Source organism: Suncus etruscus, chromosome 1 (assembly GCF_024139225.1).
Source record: "Suncus etruscus isolate mSunEtr1 chromosome 1, mSunEtr1.pri.cur, whole genome shotgun sequence".
NCBI lineage: Eukaryota > Metazoa > Chordata > Mammalia > Eulipotyphla > Soricidae > Suncus > Suncus etruscus.
The window spans coordinates 157,814,455-157,831,181 of record NC_064848.1 but is presented as its reverse complement, the minus strand read 5'-3'; the positions used below and the strand labels follow the sequence as shown (position 1 = coordinate 157,831,181).

General features: G+C 45.1%; 1 protein-coding gene across 3 annotated transcripts in view; it reads left to right on the top strand.

Annotated features, from left to right (window-relative positions):
* Positions 1–16,727, top strand: part of RAP1GAP2 (RAP1 GTPase activating protein 2) — a 263,550-nt gene that overhangs the window by 152,596 nt on the left and 94,227 nt on the right. The gene's annotated exons all lie outside the window — the stretch shown is intronic.

Below are 16,727 nucleotides of genomic sequence, written 5' to 3'. Positions count from 1 at the left end.
ATGAATGTGGATGCCAGAAGGACTGAGGGCTTCAGTATAAGTCTTTCAAACATAAGCCTATATACAAATAATTATTATTAGTTTTAGGTTACATACATAGTTTTTAGGCCACAATACCACACCTAATGGTGTTTAGGGCTTATTCCTACTTCTGGAATCAAGGATCACTCCTGGTGGTTGCTTAGGATACCATATACAGTACTGGGGACTTGAACCAGGGTTGACTGAAAGCAGAGCAAGTATCTTAACTTCTGTACTATCTCTCTTGCTTCTAACATCAAATTACAGTTGGATCAGACGAGCATGATGGTGGGTCTTCAAAGCCACACAAAGTCCAGTAAGTATTAGGGCTGGGTTGGACATGTGACAAGCAAGACTTGTCATGGAATCAGAGCCCAAAGAGGACTTGAACTCAGAACTCCCCAGGCCTCCCAGGGCATCAGCCTGATTTTAGTCTCATGACTGGATAATGCCCATGTCCATTTTGCTTGGCCTGCCCTTTATCCCCTGCTTGGAAGTTTTTTCCCTTCCTGTTTGATTTCTGGAGCCCAGGGGAGATCAAGAGTTTATACCTCATTTCTTAAAAGATCAACTGAAAACTTTCAAGGTGATACCAAAATAATAAAACTCAACCTCTACTGTGAATATATGCCCCAGAGCTTATCAGTTTTTAGGTGTAGAGAAAGCTTACCTTGTTAGAAGCATGGTGCTAGAATATTCTTTTTTCTTTACAGTCTTACTGAACTTGCACCTGGTAGGAGGTCTGTGTTAGTTTTTATGGCTGCTGAAACAAATGATTGCAAGTGTTACGTCGTATGACAACAAATTTCATTTTGGAAGTTTTAAGTTTGAAATGATTGACCAGGAGCTAAAATAAAGGCGTGGAGATAACTGTATTTTATTGTGTTGTATGGGTTCTAGAGAAGAATCCATTCCCTGGTCTTTTCTAGAAGGTCATCTGCATTCATTTCTTGGATCCTAGTCCCATTTTTTTCTGTCTTTAAAGGCAGAAATGTTCAACTGGGTCTTTCTCACACTTCTTTGTCCCTGAGTCTCTCCTGCTTTTCTGCTTCTAGGATTTAGTTTAGTTTTTATTTTTTTGTTTTTGGGTCTTACCTGGTATAATAGCTTAGGAACCACTCCTGGAAATGCATGAGGGACAACCTTTCTTCTTCTTAGATGCCATGTAACCTCCAAGAGTCACAGACTCTGAGAATTTAGACAAGAACATTTTTTGGAGAGGGGTCAATGATGGTTCAGTGGGAGGGTGGATTTTGTTAGATCAGGGTTCCTCCTCTGTGAATGGGAAATTTTATCCATACCCCATGAAAATCCCAGAGGCTCAATACAAATTCTAGAGTTCTGTAGATTCTCTGTTTTCCTGAGATCACTTCTTTGTGAGCCTTTGGCAAATGAGGTGATTTCACTTGTCCTTCAAATCATGGGATTTAAATTTTGGGTCCATCCTGAGTTTTCCACAGAGAGAAGGAGGCTGCACAAGCTCACATTTTTCCCTCTAAAGCTAGCATGTAACCTTAATTTTGTTATCTTCAGCTAGCAACCTGTTGACCCACATTGAGGGAAGCATGTGACCCCATGATCTTTCCCAGCCTGATGGTGAATTGTTTCTCTTTACTTGGAAGGAGGTGCCCTTGTCTGCTTTTTTGTTAGTGGTTTATCCATCTTGTTTATTTTTTCAAAGAACCAACTCTTGCTTTCATTGATCTTTCAGATTTTTTTTTTTTGATTTCTGGCCTGCTTTCTTTTGCATGAGTAGAAGGGACTGTCTTCCTCCCATCCAGTGGCAACTTTCTTTCTGGCAGTGATTTTAGCTGCTGGCTGTCAGTTTGGCTGGCAGGGAAAGAGCAAAGCTAACCACCAGGTCAATAATGATGTCCTGTCCAATCCTATCTATGCTGCTATCTCCTTCCCCAGCCCACCCTCTCTTTTGTCAGCATGGACTAGCCTCTCATGGAGGAGAGGCTCAGGCTGTTGAGGAGGGGAGGCAGGCATTTCATCATGCCCAGACTAGCTGTGCTTAGATAACCCTGTTCGGGTGACCTGGCTGGCAAGGAGACTCCTCTGCCTGGTCCCCCAGGTCTGATAGCGTTGCCTGGCTACTGGGCAGCTAGTGGGGCTCTGGCAGGGAGAATAAACAAAGCATATGTTTAGATCTCAGTATGGCTGGCCAGGCCAGCACTAGGGTGGGCCTTCCAGTTCCCCCATGATTTTCCTCATTGTATGTATGTATGTATGTATGTATGTATGTATGTATGTATGTACACGTGTGTATGTGTAGGAGGGCTTTGTACCAAGAGCTGTGTGGGCTCTTCTGAGAATTGTTCAGTGTTGTGAGGCACTAGGAGGGGAGGGACAAATTAAGTTACAGCTTCAAGCCCCTGAGAGTGGTCATCTTGGTCTTGAAGTGGTTTGCCTGGGGATAGTGGAAATAGCTGGAACTTGTCAACAAGGTGGACCTTTGAGGGCACAAGAGCCAGTTTTATCCAATCCCAGGCTCCTGGCATTAATCTGGCCCAGTTTGGGATGGGGCTGGGGAACATATTTCAATCAAGATTCTGTCTTAACAGGGAGTGAGAGTGGGGCTGTATGTGGCTAATCAGGTGGCCCCACAAGAGGTTGCATTGTGACCAGGAGGATGGATCCCAGAGAGATCCTTTTCTAATGCATATAGAGGCATTCTGAGGTCTGCTAAAGGGAAGTGTGTTAGGGAAGCTGGATGCACTACATCAGGGGTCTCAAACTCACAGCCCGAGGGCAGTTTGCGGCCCTCCGTACAACATTTTGTGGCCCGCGGCCGGCCTTCAAATTTCGTAGTATTCGTGATTATTCGCTTACCGAATAATCGCAATAAAAATCGCATTAGTAAGAAAAAAATTGCAGTAAACATTTGCATACCCCGAACGGAACTGCTCGGGGTATGCAAATGTTTACTGCAATTTTTTTCTTACTAATGCGATTTTTTATTGCGAATATTCGGTAAGCGAATAATCGCGAATACTTTGCACCTAGCGCAGATATCATTTCTGCTGCTCCTGCCTGCGGACCCTTGCATTATCGGAGGCCGAAGGGAGAGAAGGGAGAGAAGAGAAAGAAGTTTATTACAGAATTAGATTTTGTCATACCTTCATCATGACTTCATCAAAGCCTGCAGTGAAGAGAAAGATTGATGACGAGACAATTTCAGGAAAAGTGGAAGACGCAGTATTTCTTTGTTGAGCACAGGGGCATCCCCACATGTCTTATTTGCTCAGAGAAAGTTGCAGTGCACAAGGAATACAACTTGAAATGCCATTATTCAACTAAACATGCTGAGGAATGTGCAAAATATCAAGGAAATGAGAGAGCCAAGCAGGTTGCCAGTCTTAAAGCATGTCTAATGAGGCAACAAGATTTCTTCAAGAAAGCAACCAAAGAGAATGTTGCATCAGTCGAAGCTTGTTCCATGGTTAGTGAGATGATTGCTAAGGCAGGGAAACCATTCACAGAAGGAGAGTTTGTTAAAAAAATGCATGTTAGAGGCTGCAAGTATTATCTGTCCGGAAAAGAAAGGTCAGTTTAGCAAAATCAGTGTTTCTGCCAACACTTTACTTAGTTGGAGGGCCCCCAGCGGCTGCTCTAAGAATGTCCTGGGCACTTGGTGAGTGACATAAGTTGGGGTTAGGTGCTTCCAGGCAGGGAACATTTGACAGCAATGTGTGTGGTCTAGAACTATTCAGGTGTATCCCTCAGCTGCTTCCTGCTTTCCCCTTTTCTGTTTTCTGATTTATTTCTTCTCCCCACTCTTCCCCCACCCCTGCTATCATCTTCCTCCTCTTTCCAGATTGTTTCACTCAAAGGTACAACTTGGATGCCACCTTCTCCATGTAGACTTTCCTAAACTCCCTGCTTTGCATGCATCCTGTATCAGGACCTTAATACCTTTCCCATGGAATCTTAGTGAAGCCCCTTCCTGCACTTTGCAAATTGTTACTGGAAGTCTGTCCATAGATTAGGAAATGCTGTAGGCCCTAGGGATACAATAGTGACTATGGCAGATTGACTAGGCCAGAGTCTTGTCTTCAGGGCACTTAGCCTCAAGGAGGGAGATGGACTGGAGATGGAAAATCATGAAATAATTAGAGCTTCTATCCTGAGGAGTTGGGATGGTCTTTAGGCCAAGGGTGCTTACTGAGAAGGGTGTCTCTGAGAGGGAAAATGACTTAGGGACTGTGGAAGATGCTAATTTGGAGGTCTAAAGGGGAGTTAAGATGCAAGTTGTGGAGACTGGAGAGATAGTGCAGAGGTTAGGGTGTTTGTCTTGAATGCAGTTGACCTGGGTTAAATTCCTGCACCTGATATTTTTTTCCTGAGCTTACCAAGAGTGATCCCTGAGCACAGAGTTAGGAGTGAGGCCTGAGGATTGCTGGGTGTGATGACTGTCTCTTTCCAAGAAGTGAGGTGTTGATGTGGGAAGACCAGTGCAGAGATGGTATTAAATAGAGGGGGATAGACTTTGTGAGGACAGTGACAGAGATGAGCAAGGGCGGAGGACTTTACTGAACCTGAGATGAGCAAGGGTGGAGGACTTCACTGAACCTGGAATATTTCTATGAGAGATCTTCCAAAGCAATAGAGCTCTTTCTATCATGGGAACTAGGGAGGCCAGGAAAAGGGCTGGTGAGAAAGCCCAGAGGAGAGAACTCTATGTAAAGGTTGGGTTGTGTCCTGAGAGATAAGGAAGGAAAAGTTCTTTGGGATCTGGCAACCTAAAGGTCATTGTGACTGATCCAGGGCAGTTTTGGGGAAATTGAGGAGCAAGAGTGGCTCATAGAGGTATGGAGGGTGTCTTCAGGTGTGCTGAGGTTCAGACAGCTGCTGAGAAGACCAAGCACAGGATTCTGTGATTCTCTCCCCTTCCTTTGGAGGCGGTAGGCTCACATGCATGGCTAGGCTCTCCCCACTGTGACTGGGGCCACTGTTGTTCTGCTTTCCTATTCCCTCTGTAGGTGATTGCAGGAGAGAAGACCCAGTGTGGAGAGTGTCCAGCATGAGCCACAAAGGTGCTGCCTAGCTTCTTTCTCCCGTAGACATGTCCTGTCCCATAGGCTGGGAGGAATGGTCATGATTTCACATCCTGGTGGCCTGTGGAATTATGGGATTTGTCTATTTCTACCTCAGTCAGTATAGGCATTGTTACTCATTGGATGGAATTATCTTTGAATGTAGCACCTTGGATTGGTGTGGAAACCAGATGTTCCCCCCTTCCAGGTGTGATGCTTTCCCTTAGATAAAATGCTTGGTTGAGGACCCGGAGAGATAGCACAGCTGCATTTGCCTTGCAGGCAGCCTATCCAGGACCAAAGGTGGTTGGTTTGAATCCCCGTGTCCCATATCGTCCCCCGTGCCTGCCAGGAGCTATTTCTGAGCAGACAGCCAGGAGTAACCCCTGAGCACTGCCGGGTGTGACCCCCCCAAAAAAAAATGCTTGGTTGAAAAGAAATAAATGCTCTTTGTTTTTCTGGTAGCGACTTGGAGTGGTGGCCAGTTGAATAGGAGTGAAGGGTAACGTGGGTAAACTCTTTTAAAGCCGTGTGTGTGTGTGTGTGTGTGTGTGTGTGTGTGTGTGTGTGTGTGTGTGTGTGTGTGTGTATGTGTATTAGTTTCCAGACCTCCATCTGATTCCAGACCCTTGTCTTGTCAGTGTTCCAGGGTTGGAACCTGAGGACTAATTCAATAGTAGTTCTTTCAGCCTGGTCACTCTCAGGGTAGCTGTGCAGCCAAGGGTACTTCCAATTTAGTGAAATGGGGCTATGCCTTGGGGCCAGGGCATATCATCTGCCTTTTGGGGAGGTTAAAGCATCTGGGACTGTAAGAGGTCAGAACTCTTTGTAGAGGGGCTGGGTTGGTCCCCCTAGCAACTCCAGGAATAATTCCTGAGTATAGAACCAGGAAATCACCTATGAGCTTCATCAGGTGTGGCCCCCAAATAAAGTAAAACCCCAAGAACTCTCTGATCTACATTGCAGCAGTCGACTAACAGCCTCATCTCTTCATATCACTGGAAGCCTGGGAGCCCCATCTTTATCTGGCCCCTCCATTCAGCTCTTCAGGCCCCCTTGTGGCCAAAGGGGATTGGGGCCTGTATCTGGGAGGACTGGGCCATGGTGACAGACAAGTCAGTCTACTCAAAGGTCAAGCTGGGATTCCACATTGTGTCCTACTGAACACACCTTGCAGATGTCTCTAGAGACCTCCTTGGTGGAGACCAGGTAGAAGTGGGGCAGTAGCCATTTCCTTAGAGCAGCCTCTTTAATTGATGGTTCCTGATGTGCCTGACTCTTCTGCTGCTTCAGTCTTTCCTAGCACACAGGTTTCATGTGACGTCTGGATTGAGAAACCAGCCTGCCAAGCCAGATGCCAGCACCTTTCCAAACATACCCACTGGAAGCTTGGATCTCTTAGTAAAAAAGGAATTGGATTGTGAGAAAACAGCAGTGGCTTCTCAGGCATCTCTCTTGCCTTCCCTTCACTCCGAGCAATGCCTTTGTTGTGCCTCTGCTTTAGAGGAGGGGTCCACTGGGCAGGCTAATTGGAAACAGAAATAGAAGAAACTGTTTGTAGCAGGGGGGCGTGCAGCTGGCAAATGGTCCTCACCTTGGGGACCAATAAACCTCACCAGGCATGTATATTTGCATGAATGAGTGTTCATCATGTGTGGGGTGAATGTGAATGCTTGGGTGGCTATTTGTGTTTGGGGGTGCATTTGGGGAGTGGATTCTGAATCGGTGTGAGTGTATTTGCAGCCGAATGATCCCTTCTCCCATCCCAGCTAGGAGTGGCTGGGCCTGGAAAGAGAGCTAACCACATTTGCCCCGGTACCCCTTTCATCAGCCCCAGCTGGTAGGTGGGGACGGGCAACTGTGTTATTTGACATATGGCTTATTGGAAAAGGACTGTTCAGTGTCGAAGTCCCTGTGCGGTTGTATATGTGTAATTAGGCTCCTGGAGCTAGGCGACTGTTCGAATTACTTGGGACTGAGTGGTTATTTGGGTAATCATTAACTAGAAGATGGGGAGGGGAAAGAACATGTTGTGTGCACATGTCCCCTTCCTGCAGGTAAGCCTGAAAATCTCCCAGCAAGCAAGGCGGCTGCAGTCTCTGAGTCTTACTCCTTCCCACTCTGGGGAGAGGGGAGGCCTTGGGTCTCTTAGTGGCAGGGAAGGGCCTTGGAAGGCATCCCTCAGCTGCCTCGGAAGCATGTGACTACCCATCTCCCACAAATTTTGTAAAACTGCCCTTTACTCTGTCAAACACAGCAGGATAAAAACAGGTATCGATTGATTCAATTCTCAGCTCAGTACAGCTGATGAGATTCTTCTCTTGTGCTCTGCCAGGGACTTGGCTCCAGACAAGTATCAGGAATCTATTGTCCTGACTGGAAGGGGTGTTAATAGTTGGAGCCAAGATCACTGACATTTTGGCATAGATAATCCCCAACCCTTGCTTTTGCCACATCCCGACAGTGCCGATGTAGGACCTGGGACTTGGGAGGACAGAGCTTTGTTTTTCTTCTTGGCTTTAGAACAGAAGCTGCAACACTGGAGCATCTCCTTAGCAGGAAAGGGCTAGAAGCAGCCTGGCATCTGTGTTGTTGCTGAGAGGCCCCCAGTGGTCTCCTTGAGATGATAGGTCAGCAGGATGGAGAGGGAAAGGCAGAGCGACTCCTGTAGTGTGGTAGAGAGTGTGCAAATAGGTGCAGAGCTTGTTAAGCCCCTGAGGTGTGTTTGGTATATGATGCCTCCAACTTTTGAGGCTGGAAAGTTGTGTCCACACTCTGTCCTACATTTGCTGCCGAGAGGTGAGTTGGGCAGTGAGAATGGGGTGAATCCATTTTGGATTTGATTGGGTGTACTGAGCTCTGCACACAGTCAAGTGATTTACTGACTGTGGCTCCTCCTCCAGAACACGGCTCTGTTCATGGTTCCTGGAGATGATCCAGATTCTGCCTGGAGATGATCTGGACATTGGCACTTCAGGGGCCGAGGGTTGCTTTGAGATTGAGGAGAGCACTCGTGGTGATGGCACGGGTTCCTGGCAGTTCTGTGCAAGCTCTGAGTGGCAAACACAGCCAGGCAGCCTTGAGCTCTTGTTTCTCAGCACCAGCTGAGGCTGGGATTAACTGAGGCTAATTGTCATCAAGGTCTATAGTGCCTTGTGTTAAACCCATCTGGTGGAAGTGTGGCAGAGCTCAGGCACTGCATGCCCTGCCCAGCTTTGTTGTGGGGTTAAGTGGCTGTAGGTTCCATCTACAGAGACTAGTAGCTTGGTGGGCTGGGTTGTGAACAGAGGAGGCAGAGGAGAAGGCAGCAGAGTATGAGAGGATGAGTTGGAAGATGACTGTTAGTGTAGGAGCCTTTCCTGGGGAGCACAGACCACCTAGGAGAGAGGGAATTGCAGCTTGAGACCTGACCGTGCCAATCTGGGGGAGTGGAGTGGAGAGCGTGGCACTTTTTTTGCTCAGGAAGAGGTTTTGAGAGAAGCAGAAGCTTATTTGGGAGGCCAGTGCTGCCAGTTCTTATCCTCTCAGTTCCTTATTTCCAAGTTCCTCAGGATAGACACAAAATAGAGGGACTCTGGTTTCTTGTCTGGGTCACAAGTGTGTACACTGGTGAGACCAAATGAGATTACAAGCCCCCCTCCTTCTTGTTGCCAGCCTTTGTTGAGGCCAGTGTCTACCCCTCCACTTTACTCTGCAGCAGGCCTAGAAAATTCTTTCAAATGACAAACAGCCGTTTTTTCATTTTCCCAATGTGAGACTCAGACCTGAAGCCCAACCCAGCGTCTCAGGGAAGTCTGGAGCAGACCCTGAGGCTCTGCCCATTGGCACCCCAGAGTTTGGCTTGGCTTGCCTCCATAGTGTAGATACCAGGATTCCTTAACCAGTGCTGGGCTGGGAACATGTATTAACTTAGGGACTTCTTTAGTTGAGACAGTGTGGAAGCTGGAGCTCCAGTTGTTTCTTAGGAATCAGAGTTGGATTATTTTTAAGTCACTCAGTGCCTACACTGATGGGGTCACCTGGCTTGGCTCAAAACCATCATACTGTTTATGCTGTATGTTGGTGCAGTGTTTTACAAAGTATAAAGCACTTTTGGAGCTCTTGTATTTCTCAGTCACCCCGGAAGAGAAGAATTCTTTCTCCTACATTATAGACAAGAACTTTGCTTCTTAGAGAGATAAATGCAGTATTCCCCTCCACCAGCTGGTAAGATGTAAACTTGAGGCCTGTGATTTCAAGTTCCGTTCTTTCCACTAACCGAAGAAATAATTACTGAGTACAAATAATTACCAAGTATCTCCTGTATTTCATTGCTTCTGAGATATTTCTCTCCCTACCACCTCATTTAAGTCGTCAGAAATCAGGTTGCATCTCACTAGCAGCATGCCATCCAGCTGTTGTAACTGGAGGTGACTTTGCTTTGTTAGTGGGGCAGAAGTTAATGGAGACCTTGCAGTGGACATCACTTAGAGTTAATGAAATCTGATACAGTTCCTGTATGTGGAGATAGAGCTGCTGCCTGTTTTTAGGAGAGAAGAAAAATCAGATGGCCCTATCTGTTGGTCTAAAATAGAACATGATTTATACAACCTAGACTAAGTCAAATGCGTTGGGAATCTGGGCTGGTGTGTTCTTTAGAAGAAGACTTTAGAAATTAGAATTTAGACTCCAAGCATCCCACAGCCTGTGTTAAAGAGCTGATCTAATTGACTTATTGGAGCCCCCTACTGAGTGTAATGGTTCCACACCTGGACACTGGAGACTGTTTGCTGCTGCAGCCTGTTCACCTAGTTACTGAAAACTCAGACTCACTTTCCACAGATTTAGTGTGTGGGCAATCCTAGGAACTGACCCAGGCCAGGGATTTTCTGCAAGAGAACATGTAACTAAGTATGTCTAGGGTCTGGTACACAGGATCACAGATTAATAAATGTCAGCTGCCCCATCACCAAGTCAGTTCTTTCAGTTCAGCAGATTGAGGTCAACAGGCTGGTGATAAGTCCCTGTCTCTTGTTAGGTGCATTCACAAATTCATCTCAGTTCATCTTTGGCAGCACAGGAAAGGTGGGGGTCGTTTCATTCTACAAATTAAGAGGCTGGAGTCCAAGGTCACACAGCTGGCTGGCTGGGCTGGGATTTCCATGTGGCTCTTTCTGATTCTAGCCTGGAGCTCTATTTGCTGGACCACAGCTGTTGGTGAGAAATTATGGATAGGGAAGGAAAGCCAGTTAATTCTGGGAGAGTTGCTTCAGGCAGGGGTTTTATATTTGAGTTTTTATCACTGAAATTTTAATTTTATTTTTGTCTTTGGCCAAAGACAAAAATAAAATTTAAAATTTTTTTGGGCCACACCCGTTTGATGCTCAGGCGTTCCTCCTGGCTATGAGCTCAGAAATGGCCCCTGGCTTGGGGAGACCATATGGGACGCCAGGGGATCGATCCTACGCTAGTGCTTGCAAGGCAGACACCTTACCTCTAGCGCCACCTCGCTGGGCCCTAAAATTTTAAATTTTTAATAAAATAAAAATAATTTTGTTTTTTGCTCAGGGCTTACTCCAGGCTCTGTCTTAGAGATTGCTTGGTGGTTCTCAGGTCGTTCTGGGAATAGGCTGTGTGCAAGAAAAGTGCCCTACATGCTGCACTATCTGTGGCCCTCATTAGACTTTTTACTAGTAGATTTTCAGATGAAGGAGGCAGTGATGTCTGATTCAGAGATGCAAGCGGCACATTTGACAGAAGGGAGATTTCCTCCAACATCCACCTTCCTTCCACTTCTGCCTTCTGTGGCTAGCAGCCAGCTTGGCCCCACAGGAAAGAATGCTGATTTCCATGGTCCTTATTCCTGCTGTGGCCTCCTATTGTGGGGCCTGCTTTGCTGCCCTTGGACACACCAGGACTGACTACTACACTCGGTGCCTGGGACTCAGCCAAAGTCCTTTCTGCTCTATGTTCAATACAGGCAACATACTTATCTTCTCTGCCTGCATCTCCCTTTCTTTCTTCTCATTCTTTCCATTAATGTCTTTCACCCACAATACTTGGTTTTTGACTGACTGTGTGATCGTAAACAGGTCCTAAGTCTCTCTGTACTTCATTTACCATCTCCTTTCCAACTGGATTAACCTGGAAGCAGAGAGATACAGCCAGAAAGGCATTTGCCTTACATGTGGCCAACTTGAACTGCATATGGTTCCTTGAGCACCACCAGAAGTGATGCCAGAGTACAAAGCCAGGATAAGTCCTGAGCACAGTAGGGTGTGATCCACAAACAAAATAAAAAAAGCCCCCTCAAAATAAATACTAGAAAACCCAACTGGATCATCCTGAGTTAAATGGGAGGTGGGGGGCATGAATCCTGGGCCTGGGTATCTATTTCTGTGTTACTGCTATGTATCTTTAGATGTACAACTTGATTTTCTTGTACCTCTGTGACTTTATCTGCAAAAAAGGGAGAGTGATCTCCCTCCTTCTGTTGAATCTCACCCATTACCCACTATTCTATGTTCCCATGTGGGGGTTGGCTTAGTGTCATTGCTGCTGCTCTTTCATTGTGTTGTAATGATTAACTTTCACAATTGTCTTAGTCATTTTATTGAAGGCAGTTCAATTATTCAGCTCTTCATTCAGCAAGTATTAGTTGAGCACCAATGTGGCAGGTGCTGAGATTATAGTTAAAGCAGGGGAAACAGACAATTAAATGAGAAATTACAATTTAGAGAAGCCAGTGATTAGACAGGGGCACATGTAGAATGTAAAAGGGCTACAGTCTAAAAGATAAGTGGAGGCTAGGCTAGGAAGATTTTCTGGAAGAGAGAGGCCTAAGGAAAGGATTAGTAGGCTTCAGTTAAATCAAGGCAAGCAGTAGACAGAGGGACTGAGACTGATCTTGGGGATCTTGGCCCCAAGGAGATCAGGAAGCTCTTTTCCTGTCTCTTTCCTTCATTGATGCCTCTGGATACCTTCCTGTACAGATGTTTGGACCATAACGCTTCTTGAGCTCTGAAGTGCTTTGACTGGGCAGGCTTCAGGAGTGTTTTGGACAGGGCATGTCCTGAGAAGTTTATTTGTAGGACTACAAATGGCATGGGGATTGTGCTCAATGACTCATTGATGCTGAGTGAGGATACAAATAAGCCAGAAGCATGTAAGGGAAGAAACTGGATATAGAGGATAGAGGAGTCTTCTCTTGGGCTCCTTTCTTGGTAGGTTGAGGATGAGGGTGGGGAGGATTTGAAGAGAGGAGAAGCATTCCACAGGGGCAGGGAAATCATTGAGCTTGACTACATCTCTTTTCTGAACATGATATTTGCTGTCAGAAGGGTAAACTCTGAAAAAGACATTGCCTGTCTCCTCCAAAGCCAGGATTTCCTCTAGCATGCGGTTGCTCCAAATGGAAGCGATGGTTCAATTCACATTCTAGAACTTTCCTCTTTCCCCCCCCCCCTTCTCTCCCTTACACTTCTGACCTCTAGTTTCACTTGAAGCCCCTTGAATGGATTCATGCCAAAGCCTTCTCTGACCTTTCATCCAAGTCCTTGGGGACCTATCTTGGCCTTTCTCTTCTTCCATGGGATGCAATGAGGGTTTCTTGGGAAGCTCTGAGGTAGCACTGGATTAGAGAGAGGAGGTGGGCTTGGTCAGAGGCTGGAAAGCAACTGTGATCAGCTTCCTAGGTTGGCCCTAGCAAGTGTGTGTGAGACACTTTTCATGTGGTCTTGGGGTGGGAGAGTAAGAGTGACCAGGGAGTCAGAGTGGGAAGAAGGTGGTCAGCATAGTTATCATTTCTGGATCCTCACCTGTGTATTGTGCACACTGCATGTTATATGACCCACCCTGACAGTGGGTCAGATCTCCTTGCTTTACAGATGAGGCAACTGAAGACCAGAGGCTGAACAAGCCAGTCCATAGAGCTGCAGCCACAGAGCCGAGTTAGAACCTTGTCAGTCACACAGAGTCACCATTCTTTTACACCATTCTGCCTTAGTGGAAGAAATTTGACTTTTCTTTTTTCCCTTCCCAGGAAAAATTGCTTTCTTCTTAAAGTTGGAGCAGGCTGGATAAACACGTGTGACATGTTTATTCATGTTGGAAAGGGATTCTGAGTCCCAGTGAGTGCCGAGGCTCAGCTCTGGGTTTGGCTTCTCATTCTCCACACTAGGGCTCATGTTACCATCATAGCTCAGGATGCAGTTTGATCTCCTTAAGCCATTCTCTTTATTTTAAATTTCTTTTGTGAACTAGACACGGCCTGAATATAGCTCTCCTTTTAAAAATATTTAAAATCTTTATAAAAAGGAGGCCGGAGAGATAGTATGGAGGTAGGGTGTTTGCCTTGCATGTAGAAGGACAGTGGTTCGAATCCTGGCATCCCATATGGTCCCCTGAGCCTGCCAGGAGTGATTTCTGAGCATAGAACCAGGAGTAACCCCTGAGCACTGCTGGGTGAGACCTGAAAACCAAAATAAATAAATAAATAAATAAAAATAAAAATAAAACAAAGTAAAATATATAATAATTAGAAAAATGCAGGCTTCTTAATGAAGAAAACACAACCACCATATTGTGCCTCTATTAGCCTGATCTGTGAAGGAAAGACTTCTTTAACTCTGTTAGCTATTTCTTCAGACCTTTGAGCAGGCTGATTGAGGTTCTGGGAGGTTCAAATGAATGCCTTTTTAGTTCTTTTTCTCCTTAGTGTCCAAGGATCAAACTCAGGCACTCACATGTGCAAGGCAACTCTACGGAACCCTGTGTGAATGTTTAAAGATGCAGGCATCTGCTTGCTTTCTTAATTTTTATTAATAGAATTTTCTAATTCTCAAATGGAAAAATCATGCCCATACCACAGAGGGCTGTGAGTTCCATAATGCCTCTAGCACTAGCTCTGATGCTCTTGTTTGGTTTATCCTTGTCTGCCTTCCAGCTTTGCTTCAGAGAATTCCTTCCGGGTCAGGAAGAAGGGGGAAGGAGGAATGTTTCCATCACCTGTCTTTCCTAGGACCCCAAATGAGTCTTCTAGAACTTGCTGGTACAATGCCTCTGTAAAAGAAGGGACCTTTTACATTTATAATATAAGTCTTGGGGCAGCTCCATCAGCCTCTGGGTTCCTCAGCTAAACAATCTTAGCAAAGGAGGGGTCAAAGGTCAAGAATAGTCAATGTAGAATAACAACTCCGGGCGGACACCCAAATCTTGCAGTTCCTTGTTTGATCTTAAGGAAGTTGTCCAGCGTCAGCAGCCGCTGCCACCACTGTGGTAACAGTCACAGTACTAAGGTGCTCAGGCGACAACGGGGTCCCCACCTTTCAGGGGGAAGGCACAGGTGGAAGATGATGCAGTTCTTAAAGAACATTTTGGTGAGTGTCCCCAGGCTGCTGGGGAATGCCTGATAGTCCCCACAGCCTGGAGTGGGTGCATGTGGGAGGAGCCAGCACCCCTCCTACTGTTACCTGGCACAGGGCCCCTCATGGCTGTTTACCTGTATGGGCATGGAAGCCACTTGTCACTTAGGAGGAGGAGGAACAGAGATCTGGGACAGAGGGGACTTTGTATGGAGGGGCTGGGTGGCCAGAGACAGGGTGAGAGACAGGGGTTTCTCTCCCTGAGTTGGTAGTGCAGGCATAGGGCTGGTCTATCTTACTACCAAACACCTCTGACAGGCTTATTGGTCTTTGCCAGGGCCTGAGGGCACCCACAACCTGGCTGAAGTCTGAGCTGCGGGTGGGGAGGGTCTCTGAACTAGACTCGTGCCAGACACACAAAACTGGCCAGTCTAGCTGTGTGGGGGTAGTGCCTTGTCCCTTTCTGCACTGGCGATCAGGATGGCCCTGGCAGGGTACTCTGTCTTCTGTCACAGAGACTCAGAATTGTGTGTGTGCTCAGTGTGGCACTTGGGCGTGGTGTGTGTCATATCTGGCCTGGAGAGTCAAGGTTCTTTCTGCTAAGCTAATTTGTTCCTGGGGGCTGTGTGGGTCACCTGTGTCTGCTTGTCTATCATGGTAAACCAGTGGTGGGGACATCCTGGCTGCTGAGCCAGCCTAGGACTGCTGACCTGTCTCCTTCACAAGCACTGGTGCACTGGTAAATATTTTCGAAAATACTCCTAAAATATTTTAGTTCTGAATACTTTTCATCACTTCCCAAAAAACTCCATTAAGTTATATGTCTCTCTCTCCTCCTTGTAGCTCCTGGGAACCACTAAGATAAACCCTCTCTTTATGGGTTTATTTATTCTGAATATTTTATAATAATGTAATCATATGATCTGTGACATTTTTCTCTGCATATTTCACTTAAGCATAACATTTCAGAGGTTCAGTTGTAGCATGCAGCTACACTCCACTCTGTTTTATGGAGAGATAATCCATTATATGGAGATACTACTGTTTGTCTTTCCATCTGTTTGCCCCTGCTTCCATTTTTGGGGTAATATAAATAGTGCTGTTATTTAATGCAAAGGAACAAATTTGAGTATGTGCTTTCTTGGGTTCCTATTTCCAGGTCTTTTGGTAACTGCTGGGTCATGTGGTAATTTGTGTTTAACTTGTGAATGAAACACCAAATTGTCTTTAAGACTGTTATACCATTTAACATTCCCATCAGTGATGTACAAGGTTTCCATTTTTTCCTACATGCTTGCCAATACTCGTTATTTTCCATTGTAAAAATATCATAGCATACTATTGAGTGTTATCTGGTATATCATGTGGTTTTAATTTGTATTTATTAATGAAAGAGATACTGAACATTTTTTTAATGTTCTATTCATTTATATATCTTCTTTGGAGAAATGTTTATTTAAATTCTCTATTTAAAAAGTGGGTTGCTTTATGTTATAATTATTTATACATTTTAGATAATAAATCTCAATCAGATATATCATTAGCAAATATTCTCTTCTATTCTGTCTTTTTTTTGTTATTGTTGTTTTTGTTTTTGGGTCCCACCCAGCTGCGCTCAAGGGTTACTCCTGGCTCTATGCTTAGAAATCGCTCCTGGCAGGCTCGGGGGACCATATTAGGATGCCAGGATTCGAACCATCATCCTTCTGCATGCAAGGCAAACACCCTACCTTCATGCTATCTCTCTGGCCCCTATTTTTGTCATTTTTTTTTAATGAGTCATGTCTGGTGCTTATTCCTGACTGTATGCACAGGTGTAACTATTGGGGACCACCGTTTTGCTGGAGTAAAACTAGGATAGTTGCAAGTCACACTTTATTGCCTGCCCTATCTCTCCAGTCTTCCATTATATTGGTTATATTTTTATTTTCTTGATAATGTTATTATCTGACAAAAGTTTTCTTTTTATTTATGCATTTTTTTGTAGTACTGGAGATTGAATTTAGGGCCTATAGATGAAAGGCAAGTACTTTACTACTACTGAGCTATATCCTCTGCCCAAAAGTCTTAAATTTTGATTAAGTTTAATTTATCTGTGTTTTACTTTATCTTCAGTAGTGTTATTGAAGATTATTCTCAAATCTAAGGTTATGAAGATTTATCCCTACATTATAAGATTTTTATCATTTTAGTTTATAGATTAAGATTGTTGCTTTATGTTAAGTTTAGCTCTGTATCTAATTTGAGGTGTAGGAATCCCATTTCATTACTTTGCTTTATACCTGATTTTATATTTGATTTTTTTTGTTTGTTTTTGTTTTTGGGC